The following is a 24,126-nucleotide window of genomic DNA, read 5'->3' as shown; positions in this document are numbered from 1 at the left end:
TCAACTCTTTCAGCCTTTCTTTTATTGCAACAATAGGTGATGTAGGTCTCTTTACAGCATGAGCAACAAATTTCATATAGTATGGAACATTTGTTTTGTCAGTTTAGGTAAGCTGTCCTAGCTGTGTCCCCTCCTAACTTCTTGCCCTCCTCCAGCCTACTCACTAGGGGAACAGAGTGGGGAAAAAGAAAGCCTGGAGGTTGTGCAAGCACTGCTCAGCAATAGCCAAAACATTGGTGTGTGGTCAACATGGTTCTACTCACAGATCCAAAACACAGCACCATTGGTGCTACTGTAAGCAAAATTAACTCCATCCCAGCCAGGCCTAGTATACTACTGTAAATTCAAATTATTAATTCGTTCTAACACTCGTCTAATAAAAACCATCGCTAGCTAAATACTGCAGGAACTGGGCATACTGTTCCTATGGATCAGTAAGCTGTTATACATCTATTTCATATCTAGTGAAAGCACAGAGCTTTCATATTAAAAAAAAATCTGACACCAAATCATCCCAACAAAAATTTTAAATAGAATTTCTAGCAGATATGACCCTGGTCTTTTTGTTTTTCCAAACCTACAGAAAATTAATTTAAAATGTTGAAGTTTTTTGTGTATCACTTTATCTGAAGAGAAAGGGACTGCTAAAATAATTGATATAAGTACACATATGAATTTTTGCATGTTTGAGAGCAAAACCTAGCACGCAAGTGTTATACAGTACATGCACATTTATATGCCCATTCCTTCTAAATAGTTCAATCATATTAATCATTGGCCAATGCTCCAATCTATCTAGATCCTTCTGCAAGGCTTCCTGTCCCTCAAGAGTCAACAGCACCTCCCAGTTTGGTGCCATCAGCAAGCTTGTTAATGGTGCATTCAACTCTGGCATCCAGGTCATTGAAAAATCTATTGAACACAACTGGCCCTAGAACTGAACCCTGAGGAATGCCACTGGTGACTGGTCACCAGCCACACGTAGCTTTCACTACAACACTTTGAGCTCTGCCCTTCAGCCAGTTCTTCACCCAGCACACCATAAACCCACTCATCCCACAGCTGGATAATTTTTCCAGAAGGAAGATGTGAGGGACAGTATAAAAAGCCTTTCTAAAATCCAGAAGAACTACATCCACCACCTTCCTTTCATCCATATCATACCATAGAAGTATATCAAAGCAGTTAAACAGGACTTTCCCTTTTTGAACCCATGTTGACTACCTGATGATTGCACTATTTAAATGCCATTCAATACTACATAATTTTTCTAGGAACTGAGGTTAGACAAACAGGTCTGTAGTTCCCTGGGTCTTCCCTCACACCCTTTTTGTGGAAGTGGAATAACACTGGCTGGCTTCCAGTCAGCAGGGACCTCCCCAGACTCTCAAGACCTTTGGTAGATGATAGAGAGGGGTCCTGATATAACATCTGCTAGTTCCTTCAGTAGTCTGGGGTGAATCACATCAGGCCCCATGGACTTGTGAACATTAAGGTGAAACAGCTGATCCCTTACAATTTCAGTGTCTGCAAAGGGAAAATCGCTGTTCCCACAGTAGTGGTCCTCTAGCTTAGGGAACTGGGCAGCCCAAAGTCTATCATTACTATTAAAGACTGAGGCAAAAAAATGCATTGAATATAGTAGAATAATATAGTATGAGTAGTAGATAATATAAATAGCAATAACTCTTTGCAAGAGCAAAGGAGGTTTGCAAAGCCTAGGGTCCCTTTATAGTAGAATAAAACCGTGACAAAATAAAAAAGAGCCAGTTTACAGCATAATAAAAGAAAAGGCTTCTGTCAAATTGTTAGCCAGTTTTCTTTGGGTTTAGATTTTGTTCTTTTTTTCTTACAATTTCTGCTGCATTTTGAGAAAACTAATCATCATCAGAATTGCAACACAATTGAAAAAGAGATATTGTCATATTACATCCTAACAAAAATTAATAGCTAGTTTAAAGAAATACCTGATGACAGCACTTGTTTTTAACATGACAGACTAAGTTATTACTTGATTTAATAAATGCTTTTGAGTTAATTGGCAGCATGTACTGTTTATTACATAGCTGCACAGTGTCCATTTACTTCATCTTTAGTATTTTGTTTGAATTAAGGATGAAATATTATTGATAGCATTTAAATTATGTATGTGCTCTTACCAATACTTATATTCCTTAATTGGACGAAGTTTATAAAAGTGTTCATGTTTCAGCTTTACAGGAATTTCTGTGAGTTTTTTAACTGACTTCTTATAAGGCTTGTAAGATAATGGGTGTCCCCTCGCTGATACCTTTGGAACTTAGAGACTGGTTTCAGCGAAATATCACAAAGAGCTGAGATCAAATAAATAATTGAATTTCTGGAAATTTCCTAAAAATAGGTGAACAAAGAAGAAGAGAGAGATGCTGTAAGTACCTCCAACAGAGGAAAAGGCTGTTATGTGAGTTAATGAATCTTAACAGTCATCACAGAGTCTACATGGAAGCAAGACCTCATAAAGGCCCAACTGCAGAGAAGCTTCAGACAAAGATTTTATCGTAGACTCTGAAGTCAGTCAATCATAGGGTGGAAATCTACAGGAAATCAGGCATTGTTAGCTCAACTATTCACAGAATTATTTGTTTCATATGATTTATAACTGATGTATTCTTCTGTTGTAATATTTCCCTTAGAAGTTTGAGAAGTACAATGCCATAAATCCTGAAAGATAATAATCTAAGATGATTTCTGAATTTTTAAAATGTATCCATTGAATTTTTCCTCCAAATTTTGTAAATTGTGCAAATTTTCTTAAAATGAATTTAATGGTGAGAAGATTCATTTTTAATCATGGAATCCTAAAAAAATAAGTTTACAGATACCCTTGAGCATATGCTGGATCTTGTGTTATGGTACATTGATGATACTTGTCCTGGTTTCGGCTGGGACAGAGTTAATTTTCTTCTCAGTAGCTGGTACACTGCTGTGTTTTGGATTTGGTATGAGAATAATGTTGTTAATACACTGATGTTTTAGTTGTTGCTAAGTAGTGCTTATTCTGCTCTGCCAGTGAGCACGTGCACCAGAAGCTGGGAGGCAACATGACTGGGACAGCTGACCTGAACTAGCCAAAGAGATATTCCATACCATAGACTGTCATGCTCAGTATATAACGTTGGGGGACAAAGAAGGAAGGGGAGGACGTTTGGGGTAATGGCATTTGTCTTGCCAAGTAACCATTCACCTGCTTCCCTGGAGATGGCTGAACACCTGCCTGCCAATGGGAAGTGGTGAATAAATTCCTTGTGCTTGTGTGCCCAAATTTTGCTTTACCCATTAAACTGTCTTAATCTCAACCCAGGAGTTTTCTCACTTTTAGTCTCCCAGTTCTGTCCCCCATCCTGACACGGGGGGAGTGAGTGAGTGGTTCTGTGGTGTGTAAGTTGCTGGCCAGGGTTAAACCACAACAATACTACAGAAGAGGAGTCATCAGTACACAAATTCACATGATCATGAAAAAGGCCCCCGCACAGCACAATGATGTACCATGGCAAGAGGCAATGTATACAAGTTCTGGCATGGGAAATTCTATCTGCATATGCGAAAAAAGTCTTCATTGTTGAGGGGAATTATCATTGCAATAGGTTACCCAAAGAAGTGGTGGAATCTCCTTCCTGGAATAGACAGGACCCTGTGTAAGCTAATCTGAGGCCCTTCTTTCAATATAACCAGGTCATGCCCAGAGATCCCTTCCAACCCAATTGTATGATTCTGTGCTTCTGTGATTTCTGTTGCAGCACAAGAACCTCAGAAGTTAAAGTATATTCAGTAGCACTTGAGAAACTTAACTAAGGACTAGGGTCACACATTACACTAGGCAATAGAAAAATACTCAGCAAAATACCATTTCTTTCCCAAAGATCTTGTGACTTACCACTCAACATGTGGTAATACATATGAGAGGCAGTAGATTCCAGAACCCAAGTTCTTCTCTTCTTCTTAGAGAAATGAGCTATGGTTCTCTGGGAGCTGAGGACATTTTGCAAATGCAGTACCTCCACAGTTTTGACCTGTTCCATATAGCTCAGTTAGACAGACTGATTATCCTTAATGTTTTTGGAAAATGATCTTAAGACTCAGAAACATATGCACCTGTCACAGAACACAAACTGGAATGGTAAAAGAGAAGTCAGTGTGCCAAAGCAAAAGATTCTCCTGCATTAGATAGAGTTGAATTACTGTCATTACGTGGGTCAGTAGTCTGCATCGGGCCTGAAGCTATGTTAGGTAAGATGTGTCTTCTGCCAAAAAGATAGCAATAAATGGTGGGTTTTTATTCCCAAAAAGATTGTCTAGTATGAGCGTTTGGTGATAGATATTATAGATAAAAGAGTGATTAAGAGTGCTTCACTGATGTGCTCTGGATAAAATTTCAGTGTTGAATTGTTGGTAATTTGAGTCAACGGATTTTTTTAACTTCATAAGGAGTTCTTTTAACAAACTGTGGATTTGTGGTCGGTATGCCTTTGCTTGCTTTTTTCTTTTACAAATTCTAATGTAAGAAAGAACATATGTGGCTTTCTCACAGAACTTCAGCTAGTACAGAGAAAGCTCTATTCAATCACTGATTCAGGGGAGTCAAGAGGATTCCATTTCCTGTCATTGTGAACAGTTTTCAGATATTCCAAATAAAATGCTGGCCATTTAGGATCCTTTGTTAATATCATCCTTGAGCACTTGCAGTACTTAACTGCTACATATTCTGGAGAAATATACCCTCCTGTGTTATTATTTTGTTTGAAAAGAGCTTTCCGTGAAAGGCCTTAATTGCCCCACTCTAGGCTTGCTTCTCTCAGACATGACCAGAAATTATGGCTTCAGATTTCTTCACTTTGTGTTTGTGTACTGTAGCAGTTGTAGGAAAGGTAATTGATTCACACTAAATTATCTTTTCCTTTGAAAAAAAGATCCTTCATCAAAATTTCTCACTCCATTTGTCTTTGTTTTTTAGACTCTTAAAGGCTTACAATTTCAAATCCTTTCATCCTGTCCCACCCCATCCCTATGAATTCACAGCTTTTTTTCCCCCTAATTTTCTTTCTTTGTCTATGTTGGTTATTAACTAGGAATAGGAAAAAAACTTGTTAGTGAGTGAAGTGCTCAGTAATTATTCTTAATTTGGAACATCTGATGATGCCCACTGTGGTAGACAGGTAATGGGTGAGGAAGCTGTTCATTTGTCAGATACTCTGTTGTTATTCCCGTATTTCTGTAGAACAACATTCTTTTTCCTAGCAAGCATGTCATACTTTTCAAAAACTTTTAAATAATTCAAACTGTTACTTTCCCATATGAAACTTGTAGTTCCATTTCAACCAGGAACTGTCCGTGTCTAGGTGCTGTATCCTAGAATTGTGCAACAGCTGTAATTTCAATCTCTGCCTTGAACATAGACCATTCTAAATACTTTTTATGTGTTTATTTTCACAGCCAAAGTTGTTGAAGGTTTAAGTTAACAATTCTATCATGTGATATGGCATCTGAGTAACCTGATGTGACCTCTTCTCAATATTACTTATATTGTGATCCAGACGGAAATCAACAAGGCAAAATGAGCTGAGGAGCCTTTTGCCAAAAGCTGATGTACTACCAATGCTCTATGTCCTCTATTAGGGCTACTTGGCAGGACATCATCTTTCTATCTTGATATGGGAAATGCCATGTATATGCTGTATGAGTATGGCAGATGTATTCAATCTACTTCCAATTCTTACATGTGTTTAACAGACACTAAAGGTCTAAGAAATTTGTTCAGCAATTTGGATCATGGTTTCTTCTCTTTCAGGATGTTTTCCTCCAAGTTAATGATCAAGTACTGATAGGCTTTAGAGCTTTAAAGCACATTGCTGATGTCCAGACTGTTGCTTAGCTCAAAGCAGGGGTTCCCCTCCTCTTTTCCTTCCCCAATTCCAAATTTCTGCTAATAATCTAGAATTCACCAAGACTTCCTAGCCAGACAGGGTTGTGGTTTTTCCCCACTGTGGAGTCTCTTATACCAGTTAAAGTGTTTTCTTTACTGAGTTTGATTAAATATTTGAATCTTAAAGGAATTATGAAAGAATTGGTTTGGGAACTGCAAAGCAATTTGAACAAAACCAAACTTTTGCTGGATTATGATGTTTCAATCAATTACTTGATCGACTGCCTATTGAAATTATTGTTGGAATTATGTTAAGTAGAAGGCATCAGTATACATGTTCACTTTACAAACACTAGAGTACATTCCTGGGGTTGCTCAGACACATGCAGAGGTCATATTTTTTACACTCAACAAAAGCACAGGGAAACAAGTTTGGATCTTTCTATCAAGGTAACCCATTGATCCATATAGCCAAACAGCCTGCAGAAACAGGTAAAGAAATGGTTTCAAGTCTCTAATGATTTGAAGTTTTATTCTCCAAGGTAGTTGTGGGTCTTTGCTGAAAGTAAGCCAAATTCCATAATTAAAATGCAGGTTTACTGTTGAGAAATTGATCAATCATCTCTGTAATTTAACTGCTAAGTATATTTAGCAAAGCAAAAATAATGATCCTTTTAAAACTATCTTGTATTAAGGAGCTGCGTTTTTTGGTTGATTTGTTGTGGGGTTTTTTTAGTATATTCCTAGTCAGCCTGTCTACTGTATATTACGTGTGTGTCTTTGTCCTCTAATTATAAACTTCTGTACTGTTAATCTCTTTCAGAATGAAATAATTTTAGGAAATGAGTGAATGAACAACCCTTGTTTTCTTGACAGATAATTTTGATTCATCTTGTGTACTGTAACGACAGTGTCTTGTCCTTCACCTAATAAATACTAAACTGTAGTATCTTATACGTTGAAATTGCAAAGTTGGCAGAAAATTCTCTTCTTCCTCTATTGGTCTTTATCTGCTGTGTTTTTCTCCCATGAGTAACATTAATATGGTGTAGGGACTACAATGCCAAATGCAATGTTAATCCTTTACTTAAGTTAGTGAATATAAATACATAGTGACATTGTCTTCTGCTTATAGATATACATAATATTCTGTGAGTAGAATTTTTGAGCATGAGTGTTACTCCAATTTAAGGACCTAATAGTTTTTTCCTTATATTAATTCTAGAGTGAAAAGTAATAATTCTGAAAAAAATTAAACATTTTTGTGTAATTTTAAAGGGCATATCAAGTTTTATTTGAAAGAATTATGTCAACTGTTTAGTCTTTTCCTCTTGGCTTCCTGTGCTGGAAGGTTTATAAGTTCTTCAGCCGAACTTTTTTGTGCTGACAAACGTGCTTCATAAGCATTTCAAATGGAGTTTTGTCTGGAGTCATCTAGTGAAAAAGGTCAGTAAGGAGTCACTGATGCATTTAATTAACAAGACTGTAATTAACTAACTTGTTCTCTGGCCCTCACCTTAATGTCATTCTTTTTTCTGAAGATTGATTTTAGTAAATGTGTGTTATGCTTATTTTCATGTATGTATATAGCACAGCCATTCTCTTTTACAGACTCATTCTTCTGCTTTTCATACTTTTAAAATCCTGACTGTTCAGGACTGGGAGCTTTTAATAGCTGGCTCCTTAGTGAATTTCCTTTTGCATTTGCTGATATCCATCATTTAGAACAAAGTAAACAATGGTCATGCCTCACATATGCCTAAAGATAACTGAGGAGGGTATGAATTTTAGTGACTATAGCTTCTGAAGTCAAGTGACAAATATTACTGGTGTTCAGAGATCATTGATTTCCCCCATGCAGTGTCAGTAGTTAAAATTTAATGGATTTGGAAAATACTGTTCTTACACATTAACTGTTCTCCATAGTAACGGCTTGTAATAGTTCGGACATTTTGGTCTTTTGTATTGTTTTATACGTTCACTTTTAGGGGTGGAAAACCTAAGTACTGACACAGAAATTGGAAATAACTTCTTTCTGTTCTTTACTTAATACAGTTTTTGGTAGAGGCAATTGCTAATTTAAGTCCAGAGCTCAATTAATAATGTCAAGAAATCTGTTGACAATCTCATAAAAATCTATAAAAAGTTTTAAATCTGTTTATGAAACATGGTAAGGCTTTTTTCACTGGCATGAATTGGAATGATCCTGTCTTGCCGAACTGAATGTATAGTGAAGAGGAACATATATACATTGGCTTCATATTTAGTGCATATGATGTTATTCCATTTTAAAATCTTCATGACCTTGCAATGTAATAAGGTACCATGTATAGCCTCCTGGTCTCATGAATTCTTTCATGGTCCTGTGTCTTGATAGTAGGAGGCCTTTTACATGTTAAAGGAGTATTATCTACTACTGCAGCTTTAATGGGGAATCATTAAGCATTCTTGATAGTCTTTATGGTCATTCAGGTTAAATTGGTTTAATCTTCTTAAACTTCGGGAAAATCCAGCATGGTGGCAGATGTCCAGCCACAACCAGCAACAACCATGATTTGTCTTCGGTGACTAGAGAAATACGGGGTCTCTGGTCTGGTTGGTTTGTTTGCTGAGGCTGATGCTGCCAATGGTTCCTGATGGTCTGGGAAGAGTTTGTTGGCCAGTATATGCAGGGTCAGCTTTGCAGTTTTTACATATATAAAGATTCAGTCAGTTGAGACATATACTGCCTCTTACTCACCCAAACAACAAGGGAAAGGAAAAAGGTGAGAAGCATGAAGAGTATTGTAAAGTGAGAAGTCACTGAGGAATCAGGTTATTGTGGTAGGTAGATGAAGGAAATCTGTACAAGGCTAGATTCATTATTTCTCTACTGATTAAATGTCTTGTTTCTGCTCCTCTAAGTAATTTTTTTTTTCTGAAAGAGAAAATTGGATTGATGCTGACAGCATCTGCTATTTGGCAAGGCTAATTCCTCAGGACGTTATTAACCCCTTTCTACCCTGTCATAACTCTGTGTGGCTTTTTGAAGAGAATTTATTGAAATATTCCATGACTCCGAAAGAATGTAAGAGAACAAAATTGAATAGAGTTAAGGGAGGCTGAAGGATGGCGGGGGTGGTTTTCAATTTTCTTCATTTTCTACAATAGTTTATAACCAAGCATTTTCAATTTTTAGTGTTAATATGGACCCTTAAAAGTAGACACCTGTGATGCCTATATAGTAAGTCTTAAAAATGGTTCAGAGAAAGCTTACTAAAGTTAACCTGTTTGCTATTCTGTGTAGCTTTCAGGAAACATACAGGACCAAAGCTTTCGATTTCCTAATTGCTGAAGTAATCAGTTTATCCAAGAAATTCTGAGTTTAAATCCTACATTTGCTCCTGTGTCTTCATGACATCAAGTTTACACTTTTCTTTACCACCAAGACCCCACCATATTTATGAAACAAGGTCCATCTCCAGATGCTAACTCATGTTGTCTTTTGCCCTTCCTGCAGGTCCATTTTTGGTAGCCTTTTTCTCTCTTTTATTCTTGACTTCATCGCTCTGCCCAAATAAACAGATGCATTTCTTCATACAGAATATTTTCTGTATCATCTTTTTTGTTGTTAATAGAATAGAAACAGAAATGAAAAAAGAGCATCAACATTGAGTGTTAAAACTGTATCGGCTGTTGAGGAATTATTTTAAAAATTGTATAGATAAGCAACTTTGAACAAGGTGTAAAAAATCTGGAAATCAACAGCAATGTTGAATGGGATAAAGTATTGGAAAAGAATGACACAAATAGGAAGTAGAATGTGTTCAAAGATAAATGAATGTATCTCCTAATGTTATGCATGTTGCTTAGCAACAGGCAGTAAAAGTGTGGATGAACCAGTAAGTACAGAAAGTAATTAAAGGAAAGAGGCATGTGCATGACATGGTACAGTATAATAACCAGGAATACAAAAAAGATGAGAAAAGTCAAAATGGAGAAAAAACAGCTTGAAAGAATGTTAAGAGAAATATTGAAACTCTTTTTATTCTTTGTAGACTGATTTTTTCCCTGTACCATTAGCTAGAAAAAAATAGGCAGCAACTTCCTCTATAATAATGCCTTAATATAATACAGCTTACCCTAAGGAAACAAGAATTTTAAAACGTGAACTGACTATAAAGAAAAATATTTTAAACCTCCACAAAGTAATAAATTTTAAATATGATAAAAGTTTATTTTGCAACAGAAAATTAACACAGATTTTTAATTATTTCAGTTAACTAATCAGCATTTGAAATAATACTGTTCTCTTTTAGCAAGAATCCAATTTGCTCACAGTTTCAGCCTCTGAATCACTTCTTGAAAGAGTATGTTTGTGAGGTTCCTTTTACAGCTTCATTTTCTAATGCTTAAATAAAAATCCTTATAGTGGAGTCTTTCATTTAACTGTCTTAAGATATGGGTTGGAATTTATTATAAAAATAAATTTATATATAAAATATTTTTTTTATAAAATTCTACCAAAATGCATATTGGGCTTTTTTTTCTGCACCGTTGAATTAGAAGATTACAGAAGGGGCACCTAACATACACAGATCAATGAATGTGTTTAGAATTATTGTCTTGTAAGAGGAGTGAGAAGATCTGTGGTTTCTATATCTGCCAAAAGTTATTACATACTCTTCTGTGAGTTGCTGTACTGTTTGTGCCTCAGTTTCCTCATCACAAAATGATGTTACTCACCAGCCACAGTGAACACATTAATATCATAAACATAAACGCTTTGACTGTTTGACTGTTCATACAGTGATCACGTCATAATCGAGGACTGCATAATATTATTGTAAGGTATGCCTGTTATTACAAGAAACTTACTTTCATAATGTACATGATCAGTAAGAATGACTGAAAACCAGGCTACTTAACAATAGAGGTCAATCTAAATTAAATTCTACTCTGTTGTTCAGATGTAGTTTTTTAATATAAGTTATGGCTACAATAATTTGAATGGGGATTTGAATAAAGCCATGTTGTAACAAGGGGCTGAAATCTAAAATTGGTAGGAAGGACTCTACAGTAGGCATTTGGAAATTTGCACCCAAAAATATGAGACAATCTGGAATCCCCAGACTCTTGAGATTCTGTATTCCCCTACTCAGCAGGTATTTGTGACATCATTACAGTGTTTCAACTCCACATACAAGGATAAATGTTGCTAATATATATAAATATATATATATATATGTATATTCGGTTGGCTCAATTGTAGGATAGATTCCAACTCTAATCATAAACTCTCTGGATACTATTCTACCCGTGTCTGATTTTTTGAAAACCTGGAAAAACTGTGTTTTAAAAGTTTGTTTTAAAAGGATATTAAACTTGCAGAATCAAGCAATCAAGGATGGATTTGCTGCATGGTTTTATTTGAGCTATTTGGAGATTATGCATTTTATAAGGGTCTTCAGTTATGTGACTACATAATGCTGTCTTTTCTAAAGAAAGAGTTCTCGTTTAATTGTTTCACTCGGAGTCATCAAGTGAAATTGTTCAATTAATGAGCATCTGCTCAATGTTATTGCTGAGTGCGTGGCCTTGTGCCTAGTTTAATCCATACCATTCAAACTCTGCAAGGTTAATTCACGTGTGATTAATCAAACTGTAAAGCCATTTTCATGTTACTGTATCCCTGGGTACTGCACCACCAGTAAATATTGAGACTTCCAGAGTCACAGACTGTCATTCTTGAAAGAGTAACCTTCTCTAAAAAAACCCAGTTAGGTGACAGAAGCTTCTTTGTGACAAGATAGGAGGATTAATATCTATCTTTGAAGGTTTGTAAAAGAACAGTATTCAGGACTAAATTTGCAAGAAAATCCCGTTGTTAACTAGGCCCTTTAAAAGCTTAGTCCCAGGTTGCATATAGAATTTATTTACTTGATAGATTCGGGTGGCTGTTCCAGTGGTTTCTTCATTCCAGTGTTTGCCTCATTGTCTGTCTTCCACTTAGCTGGGACACAGTGAGCAACCTAAATACAGTTTTCCAGAGTACTGAGGTACAAGCAAGTCTCAGGACTGTTAGGATATCACAAATTTAAGTGTGAAGATGGCATTTATTTAAGCAGAACAGTTATATTATTTTTTTTATTTTATTGGATATAACAATGTTCTGTGTTAATAGCACTGCAACAGAAATCTGCTTTAAAATCAGTGATAAACTATGTAATACAGTGCCAAACTAAGTTGGCCACTGGTCTTCAAGTACTCTCTGTAAAAATGAATATCCCCAAAACATCAATGAAAAAAACCAAATTATTCCTGTTCTCGAGAACACAACATTACCTAAACCCAAAAGAAAATCCTTTGTCGGTTGTAATAGTGCTGGCTTTCCTTCCTCAGCCTTGATACGTTTGCATAGCTATTGCTGATTCCAGTTCTGTGATTAAGGGCAGTTCCAGCAATCCTGTTTGTAAATACCTGCAAATCTCTTTGCTACCTCTTTGCCCATGGAACACTGTTCCTAAGCCTAAATCAGAAACAGGAGCAGCTCAGCAACAGAAGGGCCATTGTTCCTCTTTTGAGCCATGAAGGCAAGAGAGTAAAGAATGGAAAACCAACCAGCTGAAAAAGATCTAAGACTCTCTGTTCACAGTTCACAGGTAGTTTACAGAGAGAAAAGAAAGAGATTTAAATGAATGTTTAAAGCTTACTGAAGTTCTCCAAGGTGTATCGGTGTTCTAACAAAACCGTCATGAATATGTATATCATTATCAACTTATGCAAGGAGCCAAAAAAAAGCAGTAAGTACCCTTCCTCTGTTACTGTTTGTGCTGGCCTTTTTAAAGGTGCACTATCAGTAAATGACAGTTCCCTTCATATTATATAATTGGTCCCTATGAGGAAAATCAACTGCTTTGTGTGGAACATGCTCTAAAATAAAAGTACTTATATTCTTATAAGATGTAGGTCTGCCTTGATTCAGCAGCAGTGAAATAATAATTAAAAAAAAGAATACTTTAATTAATCTGACTTGCAGAGCACTTGATACAATGAGCTCTGTATACAAACATAGCAACAATAAGTCTCCCAGAGGAGACAGCTCAAGCTCGTAGAGTAACTGGATGAGAATGCTTAGAAAACAGAAGAATTAGATCCAGTAGGTTCCATAATACTTTCAATCAAACACTGGAGTGGGTTGCCAAGAAAGTTTGTGGAGTCTCCAACTGCAGAGATATTAAAGAACCAACTTGCGACAATCCTGGACAACCTAGCTGGCAAGGGGGTTGGACTAGATGATCTCAAGAGGTCCCTTCCAACCTTAGTAATTCTGTGGTGGCATTGAATTAAAAGGTAGGTATGTCTTTTCTCAAGAAAGATTATGGTTCCAAAGAACATTAACCGATGTTTGAAGGCTTTTTAGAATAACCTTTTGGAGAAACTTAAGCAGTGTTAGCTATCAGTTAAGATGTTTTTCTGTACATCAGTGAATGAGAATAAAAAAGTAAGAAGAATTAGGCCAATTTCAATTTTCAGAAGACGTAAGGAAATCTTAAGGGTTTTTTCCAACCTAAATGATATATGGAACAAGAATTGATTGAATAGATTTCAGAAAGTCATTGGAAAATTATCATTGAATAGAGGTGTTTGCTTTTTGGTTTTTCAGTTATTAATAGAAGGCTTAATTTTATTAAATATTTTCGTGATTTGTCAGTGCTGGTAGAGTATGTCAATGACACTAAGATAGGCAACATAGCAAAGAACAATGGTGAAAAGGCAGTTTGAGAGTGACCATTGGAACAAATTATTAGGAGAAATAGTGAACTGTTATTTTAAAATAAATGTTGGTTACTTTATCTACATAGAAGTTGACTGAATGCAGCCTGTTAACAAAAGAAACTGAGGCATTGCAGTACCAGAAGTCACACTAGATTTGCTAATGATTCCTTTTAAATTTAAAATTTATTAATCTGTGAAAAACTGTCTTAATAGCCAGTAGTCATATTGCCTGTTCTAGTATCAGGAGACAAATAATTCTGTTTGTATTGCTTTTAGGAACAGTTGTGATCAGTCAGATTAGCATATTAATCTCTGTGATAACACTCAGACAGCCTATATGGGTATGCATAATAATGTACCCAGCTACTAAGTACATCCATATGCATGGACCACCATTCTCAGAGAATGTCTTCAGGCTACTCCTAAGGCCACTGTTGCAGGTGCACAGGATGATGTAGACAGACATAGCCAAGCCATCTACTAGCAGCAGCACCGTAAATGATGTTAGCGAGTCAGTCTAGTGAGATGCAGAATGTATCATTTCTAGATCTGGGTCAAAACCAACCACCTGCTTTAAATTCAAGGTCCCATACCAACAATGAGGCGTAACTGCCAGAGAGTTCACATCTCATCTAGCCTGGACAAAAGGAGTGAAATTTAATTATAGTTTTAATAATATTGTTTGGTTAATGAGTTTCTGAAGTGTCTGGTATTTTTGTTTGGCTCAGAACTGAGCTTTCTAAAACATTACAAAGTGCTATTAGGGTTTCTTTGTAAGTTACAGTAAAGAGTCTACTTTTTGCAGCTACCATTTAGAGGCAATCTGAACTATCAGACAATATATCCAGGCTCTTCACACTGCTATATTCTCAAATGGAATTATGCCAGAGCTGAGGGAAATGGGAAGTTAAATAGATATGGGGTTTAATTCTTATTTAACAGATAAAAAAATGAGTCATAGAAATGAGACATACAGAAGATAACACACTAAATCTGTAGGTGAAACAGAAACTAAACACAGAATTTATGAGTGTAGGGAGATACAGTGACCCCAAAGTCATTCTCCTTTCCTTGGACAGGTCTCTTTTCCCCCACTCTTCCGTGTTGCAACTATTTTACCAACCATTTCAACTTCCATTGTCTAATGCTGTAAAGAAGACATTCAATATCATAGTACTGTTACTGAATGTGCATGGGTCTATGTACTTTAGCAAAAGACAAATTCAGAGCTACTGCATGGCTACTGCCATCTTTCTGAAATAATTACCTGGGTTTTATATTTTGCCTCAGGTTTTGTGTGTGCCTCACCTTCATTAACTCTGCTCAGAAAGCAGAGTAAAGTGCCAACCAAAATTACTGCACCATAGTTGCTAAAACTAGGCAAAGTTTGCAGTTTTGTCATTGGAGTCCTGATACTTGCCTGCAGTTAGTCTTGCTACCTGGTTACAAAAAGGTGAGCACTGAACAAACATAGAAACACCAAAGACCAGCATAAAAAGAAATAATTACCTGCTTGTTATGCTAATATTGAAGTACAGTTGAAACTAGCCTCCTTCTCCTTCCATCTTCTCTTCTCAACACCAATTAGTAATAAAACATGGTTCTCTCCAGGGAGTCTTGAGTCTTAAAACATGCTTTGGCAGGGTTATAGGTGATATGGTAATTATTTAAAGATGAATCAATTATGGACACTGGGGCCGTAGGCAACACACAATTTTGACTTGTACTTCAGTATTTGCCCAATTTTCATTAAAACAATTGGTCATATAATGCCCATGATATGAATAGATTCCAGAGTTTTTAACAAGAAGTAAAACTGTGATAATTTGATCTTTGAGCTCCAGAGGTCAAAAATGTGACCTTTTTGTAGAGCTCATTAAAATGAACATGATAGATATGTGCAACTATATAAGAAGTTTGGAAGACTGTCAGTAAAGAGACTTGCTTTAAATAGAAGCCCCTACCTGCCCTACATGTGTACTTTTTTATGATTACCAGCCAGTAGTAATTATCTTACCCACCTCTTCTCTTCAATAAACATATATAAGCAGTAGTAGCAGTTCTGCAAGATACCTGGAGAAAAACATGAGGCCTGAAGCAGTTTCTTTTATGTGTGCTGGATATGACTGCGGATATTAAGTTTAATATGTGAAATTTCTAGTCCACATAAGCTCATTAATATCTTGCTTTTATGCTTTTTTTTTTTCTGTAAAATAAATACTGTGAATGTTAAGGTTCCCCAGAAGCATTACATTTGAAATCTTTACATGGTTAAAACTGAAGAAATTGTATGGAATCTGCAGGCTCCAATAACTTGAAAATCTGTGCTCTGGTTATGAAAACTAAAAACATAATGTTGTTAAAGATCAAAAGAATACCAATGTTTCAAAACCATGCTACCAGTATACTTTTCCTTACTAGTTATATGCAAAAGTTTACTGGGTAATAGTTTAAATTGAGTAATATTTTATTGTATTAATGTGTTATACAAATGAAGCAAAAATAATTCACAGCTCTTGTTTCTTTGTAATCAAACTAAATAGTCTGAAATAATTCCATAATCTCAAATTATTCAAACCAAGAGATCTCCTTATCTTGGATATTCAAGATTTTGCATGAATATAGCGAGACCGTGCTTACATGAACATATAGAAAGACTGCATATAAAATTAGATGAAAACATGTTTGATTTAACTGAATGATGTATTTATAGGTACAGTTCCACTGCTATTCTACACTGCCCATTTCTTGTGCTTTAAGCCTAGGCTGGAGGAGCCCACTGTAACAGTAAGAAAATATCCCAGTTTTACCACTTGATTCCTGTGGTTTTGTAGCTTTCAACCCCTAGTTTCTTTGCTGAGGCTGCCAGCGAAGTTGTTGCAGAGTTGTTTGGCAGAGGCAATAGCTTGTAGGGAACTAGACTTAACACTATCACTGGGTAGTCATTGGTTTTAACAGTTTTAAGAATTTTAAAGAACTTAGATATGTTTTGGTAAATTGATGGTGGAGTTCTCTGTCCAGTTATAAATCTCTTCCAAGTCAGCCCAGTTCCACAAAATACACAATTATTCAAAGTACTTACTAGTATGAAGAGTGGAAAAAAAGATAGAAATTCCATGCCTCGTTGCATTTTTGAAGTTTTTTGAGGATAATGGCATTATTGTACACAGGAATTTGAGAAGTTTTTGCTTCTGGAATAGATTCTATTTTAACATGATCACGTGATAGTTGTTACGTGTGAAGAAATGTGTGGATGTTCTCTTTCAGCTTGTATTATGTTTTCTGAAGTGATTGCAATGAAGTGTTTTATATTTTATACTGTTTCACCTTATCACAAATAAATGCAAAATTAAAACAGTAAAGAAAATGATTGAAGTTGCACAATGTTTGCGTTTTGAATTAATCACATGAATACTTCAGGAGACTGTAAATATTGTTTTTTAAGAATATATGTGGATACTTGTCTTGAAACATTATTATATTCAAAATATTTTACTATTTTTAATCTACTCCCCACCCCAAGCAACATCTACAGAAACTGAGATCAACATAGTAGGTGGGTTACTCTATGAATCAGTTCAGTTCTTCAACTTAAGAAAACCACAGCAATTTTCAGACTAATGCTTTCCTCATGTAACCTATAATATTAATCAAAAATCTTGAATTTTATGTAAATAGTAAACATTATTACTGGACAAGGTTAGTAGCAGTCTGAGGCTTATTCTTTTTTTCTCTAAGATACCAAGTTCTTTAATGTGTTTGTTAGAATCTCTATTCCTGGCTAACCTTGGCTAATAGTAAGAATAAATAATAGGAGCTGTTCAGCATTGCTTCTCTTAGTTCACCAAAAATATCAGCTCCAAACATAAATATACCAGGGAGATGCCCGCCTGTAGCATTTCTGCCCAGCAGGCTGAATCATCACCATCTACATACACACTCAGTTAAATAATTAATTCCATCCAGTTATGAATTCCTATTGGCTTTGTGGGACAGGATTTCATCCAAAGAGATGAAATGGAGTTCTAATTTGGTCACTTGTGCTCTCAGTAGCATCTCTTTAGATTAACTTGGAAAGATCTCTCCAGTTTATTTTTGTTGTAATTTCTGTGGCAGTTTCTAGTGCTTCAGAGGTCAGCTGAGAAGAGGGTCTTTCATGCAGGCAGAACTTTCTCCAATTGCTAAATCATGTTTAGTGAAGGCAAAATTAGTGTATTCTCAACAGAACCTCTCAGGTGGGGTTTTTGGACTTTCTCTTCCCAAAAAAGAAAATGACGTTTTGTAAGGTACTTCCTTTTGGAGCAAGTTCTAGTTAGACGTTTCATTATGTAAGTCTGGATTAATAAAAGAACCTTACATATTTCTACTATATAGTTCCAATCAGTTGGTCTAGTTTCTGCCACCTTTTAGTTCCTTCCTGTTCTATTACTTACTTTTATTTACTTAGTCCCACAGATTGCTTGAGATTTAACAGGTTTCTTCCTTGAAAATTCATCCTGTCATTGTATCTTCTGAGTGCTCTTCTGTCAATGAACCTAGCACCAAAGAGCTAAGAACATACGCCTACAAAAATAGATTTGCTTATCCTCCTCTTCAAAGTCAAGAGATTCCTCAACACACGTTTATAAAAAGATATCCACAAAACAGGCCCATTCAGCTTTGCTGAGTTCTGTTTCTTCCTTGATTTGACATTTCTCTGTGCCCCTGAATTTGTAAAAGGCAAGCAACGGATTTATATATTGTAATGGCTAGGGTAGTCTATTTAAATGCTTTTCCTAAACAGCTGCCTCATCAATGGCTAAAACCAGGGAACCTCTCAGTGCACATGCAGTTCCGCAGCATTCCTAAAATCCTTATGGAAAGTATTGCTTTGCTAAAAATTGTTGTTTACTATAAAATCAGTGAACTCATGTTCCTGCTGAAGCACAGCTATCCAAATAGAGACAGGCTAGTATGTGGTTTACATAGATATGCTACAATTTAGTTCTGCTCCTGAAGAACCTGTCAATATTAATATCCTCAGAATTTACATAAACAGATACAAAAGCTCTAGATCTTACCCCTGTATGTGTAATCTTGATTATCTTTTCTGTTATTTCAAATGTGTATAAGAAAGTAATATTGAAGTGCTCATTTTATTTGTACAGATATAACTCTTAAAAGCTAAGCTGGAATTCACTTTTTGATATGTCAGTGACTTGAAATTATTTATGTTAAAACATCTTATGAAGGTTTGATAGTGTAATTCATTGTCAGTACCCCACTGCTTTTCTTCCTCTTGCAGCTTTTTTTTTCATATTCTGTTACACACATGAAATGTAGTTTTCAGATGTGTGGTTATTGCAGCATGCTGCTTTCCATGCCTTCCTCATATTTACATCAAAAGTTTCCCCTCACTTGGGTGTATCAGCCATTTATGACTAGGTTGTTTCTTTTTTTTTTTTTTACTTAGTTGAAAACACAAGCAACATGTTTCTCCTAGAAAACATATTTAGTGAAATTACAGTCTTGTTTGCCATATGGTGCTTCATACAGATGGATGATTATTATGCAAATCCTTTGATTAGTGAGTTTCTGCTATTCTAGGAATCGTTTGCTTTGTATGTGTTGGCTTTGTACACATTTAGTTCCATTCTTGGGATGATCTGGGACCATGCCAAATCGTTGATAATCTCAGTGATACTTTTTTTGCAATTTAAACTTTTTCTTGTATTTATGGTTTATTCCATTTTCTTTGTTCATCAGGCAAAAGATTTAACTTTTACTTCAATTTATCGTATGAGAAATACAATGCAAGAAGCATCACTCCATGCTGACTGAAATCAATAGCAAAATTTGCGTCTTTCTGTCATAGACTTCACTTCCATGGCTATAGGCATGTAAGATTGGTGAGGGGACCTGTCAAATAAAATATTTTGTTTCATATGTAATGTTTTGTATGCAACCAGAATCTAGTCCGATGATTCCTGCTAACTTTTCTCCAGATCGCAAGTTTTGTAGTCAAGCACTGCACAGATTGATATGTAATGCTAGGGCTTTTTTATTTCTACACGGTTCATAAAGATTTTGGATAGCAATTGTATCTTCAGCTCTTCATCTATGAAAATGGAATGTTAAAAATGTATGAGAAAAGAAAATGTTACTTTTTGTAGCTAGCCCTTCTGTTAACTTTAGATTCCTTAGATCCAAGGGGCAAAGGTCTGTGAGTGATGGAAAGCATTCAGTATATGTTTAATAAGTCCTTTACTAACATTATATACTCTATTATGGTTTGTTCAGGCTGATGTAAAAAAACAGAGGTTTTTTTCCACTGCCTTCACCAGGCCTAATATTCATAAAAATTAAAGCATTCCTAAATGGTATAGTTGAGGTGCATGGACAGGAGCGTCAGATTTCTTGTTTCTTCAGAGAGGTGAAAATTAGACCTTAGTGCAGCTGAGATCCAAGGAGATATGAGAGGTATCATTTAGGCTCTCCCACAGAATGTTAATGCTGCACATCACAGTATGTGCTCCAGGAGTGGATTTTTGTAAATTAAGCTAATTTTTTATCTTTGTCATAAAACACTCTAATGATTGAGTCTACTAAACCAAAATTTAGGTTTTTAAATGTTTTATTTCATGCAATGTTTTGATGTTGTGCAAATATTTCAGACATAAACAATATAAAATGATACAGTTATAACTTAACAGTATAAAATGTTATAAAGTGATATCCCTTAACTATATAATTCAAGGTTATAGTGAAGGAGATGGTTTCCAAGTATGAAACAGTATTTTATGATCAAAGCTGTTGCCTTTCATCCATTTATCTAAATCAGCTCATTGAAACATTTAATGAATATATAGATACCTGTCCCATAGAAAGCAGCTCTTATTTCTTCAAAGCCTGTTGAAAACAAAGCAGTTTTAGCTATATCTAAGGTAACACTCTAAATTTACTAAATTGTTTTTTTGCTACCTGGAAACCATTATACCTATATGAAATAATGCTCTTAATTAACTTTTCAAAATGTGTTTCAATACTTGGTAATCTAAATAGTGAAACTGTTCCAGAAGTGGGTCCTATTTTGAGAGACAACAGAGCCATCTTTGGACCTTCTTTTTCAGTCTGATATTGTGTGTGAATAATTTTATTGTTTAATGCTAGATATTTATCACTTTGCTTTCTCTCTCTAGAAATTTTCACTGTGTCAAAATGAGATGTTAGAAAGTAAGGACTTTCTAAATGGCCTGTCCACAATGGTAAGCAGATAGGGCAACAGCTGAAAAATAAAGAAACCAAACCACTTGCTGAAAGGTTCAATATCAAATCAGCTAGAATTTAGAGAATTTCTTTAGTAGGGAAGTAGAGAGGCTGGATTACTTAGTTGCTCAGTTTCATATCTGAACCTTATACATGATTCCTTATGCCTCCTAGTTGTAAGTCTCAGTTCTATTGTCAGTTTCTCTATAATCTGCTTGATGGTCCTGTCTGTGAGTGTTAGGACCTCCAGTTTTGGCATAGCACATGTCCTACACTGAAATATTATAACATTGTTCTCTGGTTCTTGCCAAGGCTTACACATAATACTGTGTAGTGAGTGTTCAGTGTGTATTAATGATTGCTATGAATTGCATTAGTAACTGCTAATTTTCCCAGTATTAAAATCCTTACAAAAATATCCTTCATCAGAATCTTCTGATACACTAGTTTGGATTGCTCCTATAGCACTTTACTTGGAATAGTATTCTTATCAACCCATCTAAACTTGGGCAATTTCTTACCCCCTCTGAAGACAATGATTAAACACCTGTTGCTATACATCCAAAATATTAATCATTTGACTTAGACCATTTAGCAATAATTATTTTCCAACCAGTACATGACAAATTTTACAACATCATAAGTTTCTAATATGTTTTCAGCTGGAGTAGCAAGGAAAAGTGCATGTAGGTGCTACTGCTCCTGAATACAACTCTTACATTTTATTAGGAATTTAGGAAGGAGCTGGTAAGAAAGAGTAATAAAGGGGAATATATTTTCTTTGACAGTATTGAAGATTTGAGACCTACAAGGAAAGCTAAGGTAGTCTGAAAACATGAATATGAATTTAGAAATATGAATTTACAGAAAGGAAAAAATTCAAGAATGATAACAGGGGAATTAGGTTGTAAATGCCACTGTGTTAACAGAGGAGAAGCAGATGGCATATAGATTCAAACTATGTTGAGACATTACACCGATTTTTTCTTTTTTTTGTTAGTTTACATTTCTGCTTTCTGACCCATTTACATGTGAGAAAGTTTCTTTTTCTTTCTCTAAAACAGATCATACAAAAAAGTTAGTATTAAAACAATGTTGTCTACACAGAAGTATTTAATAAGTAATCTATTGGAAAATATGGTCAACATGACCTGTGAACAATGCTCTAATTGGTAAAGGCGTAGTAAAGGTTTCACAGTATTTTGTACCTTTCAGAAATGTATTTTCTTTCTGGATATGTTAGAGTGTATATGAATTTGGTTTTATTGTTCTCTTTCATAGTTATGAGGTTAAATCTGTATTGTGATGCCACTATCATTAAAATTTCAGTAGGCAGAAATATTCCTTCATTACAAACAAATTTATTGCTTCATTGGTTTGCATAGTAAAAATGTGAGGAGCTACAAATTAAAACCATGACTCTGCTCTATAACAGAAAAATGGTTGGATGGAAGGAAGATAAATACCACTTACTACAAATGTATAGTGTTTGTCTTGCATAATTACCCACCAGAATTCATAGACAGCTATACACTTTTCAGCACTTAACTTTAATATTTTGTTCTATTGGACTGATATTGGTTGAAAGTGTAATTTCTAAAACACTAAATGCACTATGTTCTGCACAAATGGATGAAGCTGGTCAGACACAGTGAAGAAAATTACTTTTGGAGAATGATGGTCAGCAAATATTTTCCTTCCATAATCCTACCACTATTGTCAGATATTGACAAAATAAATATTCAAGTGTAATTTCTTCAAATGTAATTTATTCAAGCTTAATTGAGAATTAATATCTTCAATAACTCTAGTAAGAGTTGAATAAATCAGATATAGCCAATCTTTTAATATTTAGACCTTTATTTCTCATTGTTTTTCAGAGTAGTAAGAACTTCATGTACCTTAGCAGTTTAGATGTCATACATAAAAGAGATTTCAGTGGTGGCCTCCAAATGTGCTAAAATCTAGCATGTGCTGGTTTTGTTTTTAAAAATTCTTGGTTTTCTTAAAACTGCCCTTATCTTACTTCCATTTAAATTATAGTATAGCATTTAATGTATTGTTTCTGTTAAAAAACCCCCAACAATTCATTTAAAAGAAACAAGATCTGAAGAATCTGTATGCTTGAAATTTGCCTGATTTATCCAGCTGTCTAATGAAATATATTACTTCTTCCCACAAATTTCTTAGACTATCTCAGTTGTGACAACATGACATTGATTTTATCATAACTGATAATCTGAAACTAAAAGCTTTTTGTCTTACAAAAACTGGATGTTTGAGTTCCAAATTAAAGAACTGTCTACTCATTTGGAAACACATTGAGAACTGTTCTTATTCAGAGACATGAAATTCCCTTCATAACATGCCTTTTACTTTCCAAAGTAAGAGAATTGAGCAGTCTGGCCATGCCTTATTTACATTTTCTGCCTTTTTAGCAACTGATCAACAATGAAGGAAAAAATTAGAATACAGAAAAGCTGCATTAATTTTCTATAAATATCTTTCCTTTTGTCATTGAAAATAATGATGAGCAGCTTCTCTGTAATCACAAAAAAATTACCTATGGAATTCAGAAAGTCAGTTTTTCTTTCATTTTCAATGCTAAGATTAGGCTAATATTGTCTGTTGAGACACGGCAGTCCTTAATGTCAGCTCTATGCGGTCGTCATCTAGCTCTACATCTCCTTCACACTTGTCACAGATAGTGCTGCCTTCCAATTCTTCATCTGCCTGGATGAGACTAAACCTAAAACACCTCTGAAAAGAAAGGGTACACAAATAGTATTAGTAGGAAGAAGTACTTTAACTTAGTAACATTTGTTCTACTTCAAGGGTGGATTAGAAGAACTTTTTCTCCAAGCTGCCAAGTCACCTTACAGACTGCAATTGATACCCTTCAGAATCCACGGAGTTGCTGGGTGAGCTATAAATATGCAAAAATCTCTTGTGTTTTGAACATATGCAAATAAATAGAAGACTGCATTCTGTCTTGCAGCAGGTGGTCTGTGCTACAGTGATGCTTGCCTTCATGAACTAATGAAGATATTCACTGCAACCCCAATCTGTTAGCCTTTGCTGTAGCAATCCTTGTGCTCAGATAAGCTGTTTAAGACCTTCAGTCTGATGTTACCTACCCAGCAATAAAGTTTTCTGTTGTACTTAGCTGAACTTGGTGGTTTAGTGTTTGTATTAAAGACGCCTTGATAAAAGGTGCTGGAGGT

At 35.3% G+C, this 24,126-nt stretch overlaps 1 protein-coding gene across 2 annotated transcripts in view; it reads left to right on the top strand.

Moving 5' to 3' along the window:
• Nucleotides 1-24,126, top strand: part of EFCAB11 (EF-hand calcium binding domain 11) — an 80,630-nt gene that overhangs the window by 16,964 nt on the left and 39,540 nt on the right. Inside the window, exon 5 of one of the 2 annotated variants that reach the window (XR_008823073.1) lies at nt 23,738-23,823. The exons of the other annotated variant lie outside the window; for it this stretch is intronic. The gene's annotated coding sequence lies outside the window, so the exon portion shown is untranslated. The remainder of the gene's footprint in view (nt 1-23,737; nt 23,824-24,126) is intronic. 2 annotated transcript variants of the gene reach the window in all.

The sequence above is a fragment of the Falco biarmicus genome, chromosome 7, assembly GCF_023638135.1.
Source record: "Falco biarmicus isolate bFalBia1 chromosome 7, bFalBia1.pri, whole genome shotgun sequence".
Classification (NCBI taxonomy): Eukaryota; Metazoa; Chordata; class Aves; order Falconiformes; family Falconidae; genus Falco; species Falco biarmicus.
Note: the sequence above shows the minus strand (reverse complement) of the source record. Positions and strands in the feature narration are given on the sequence as shown.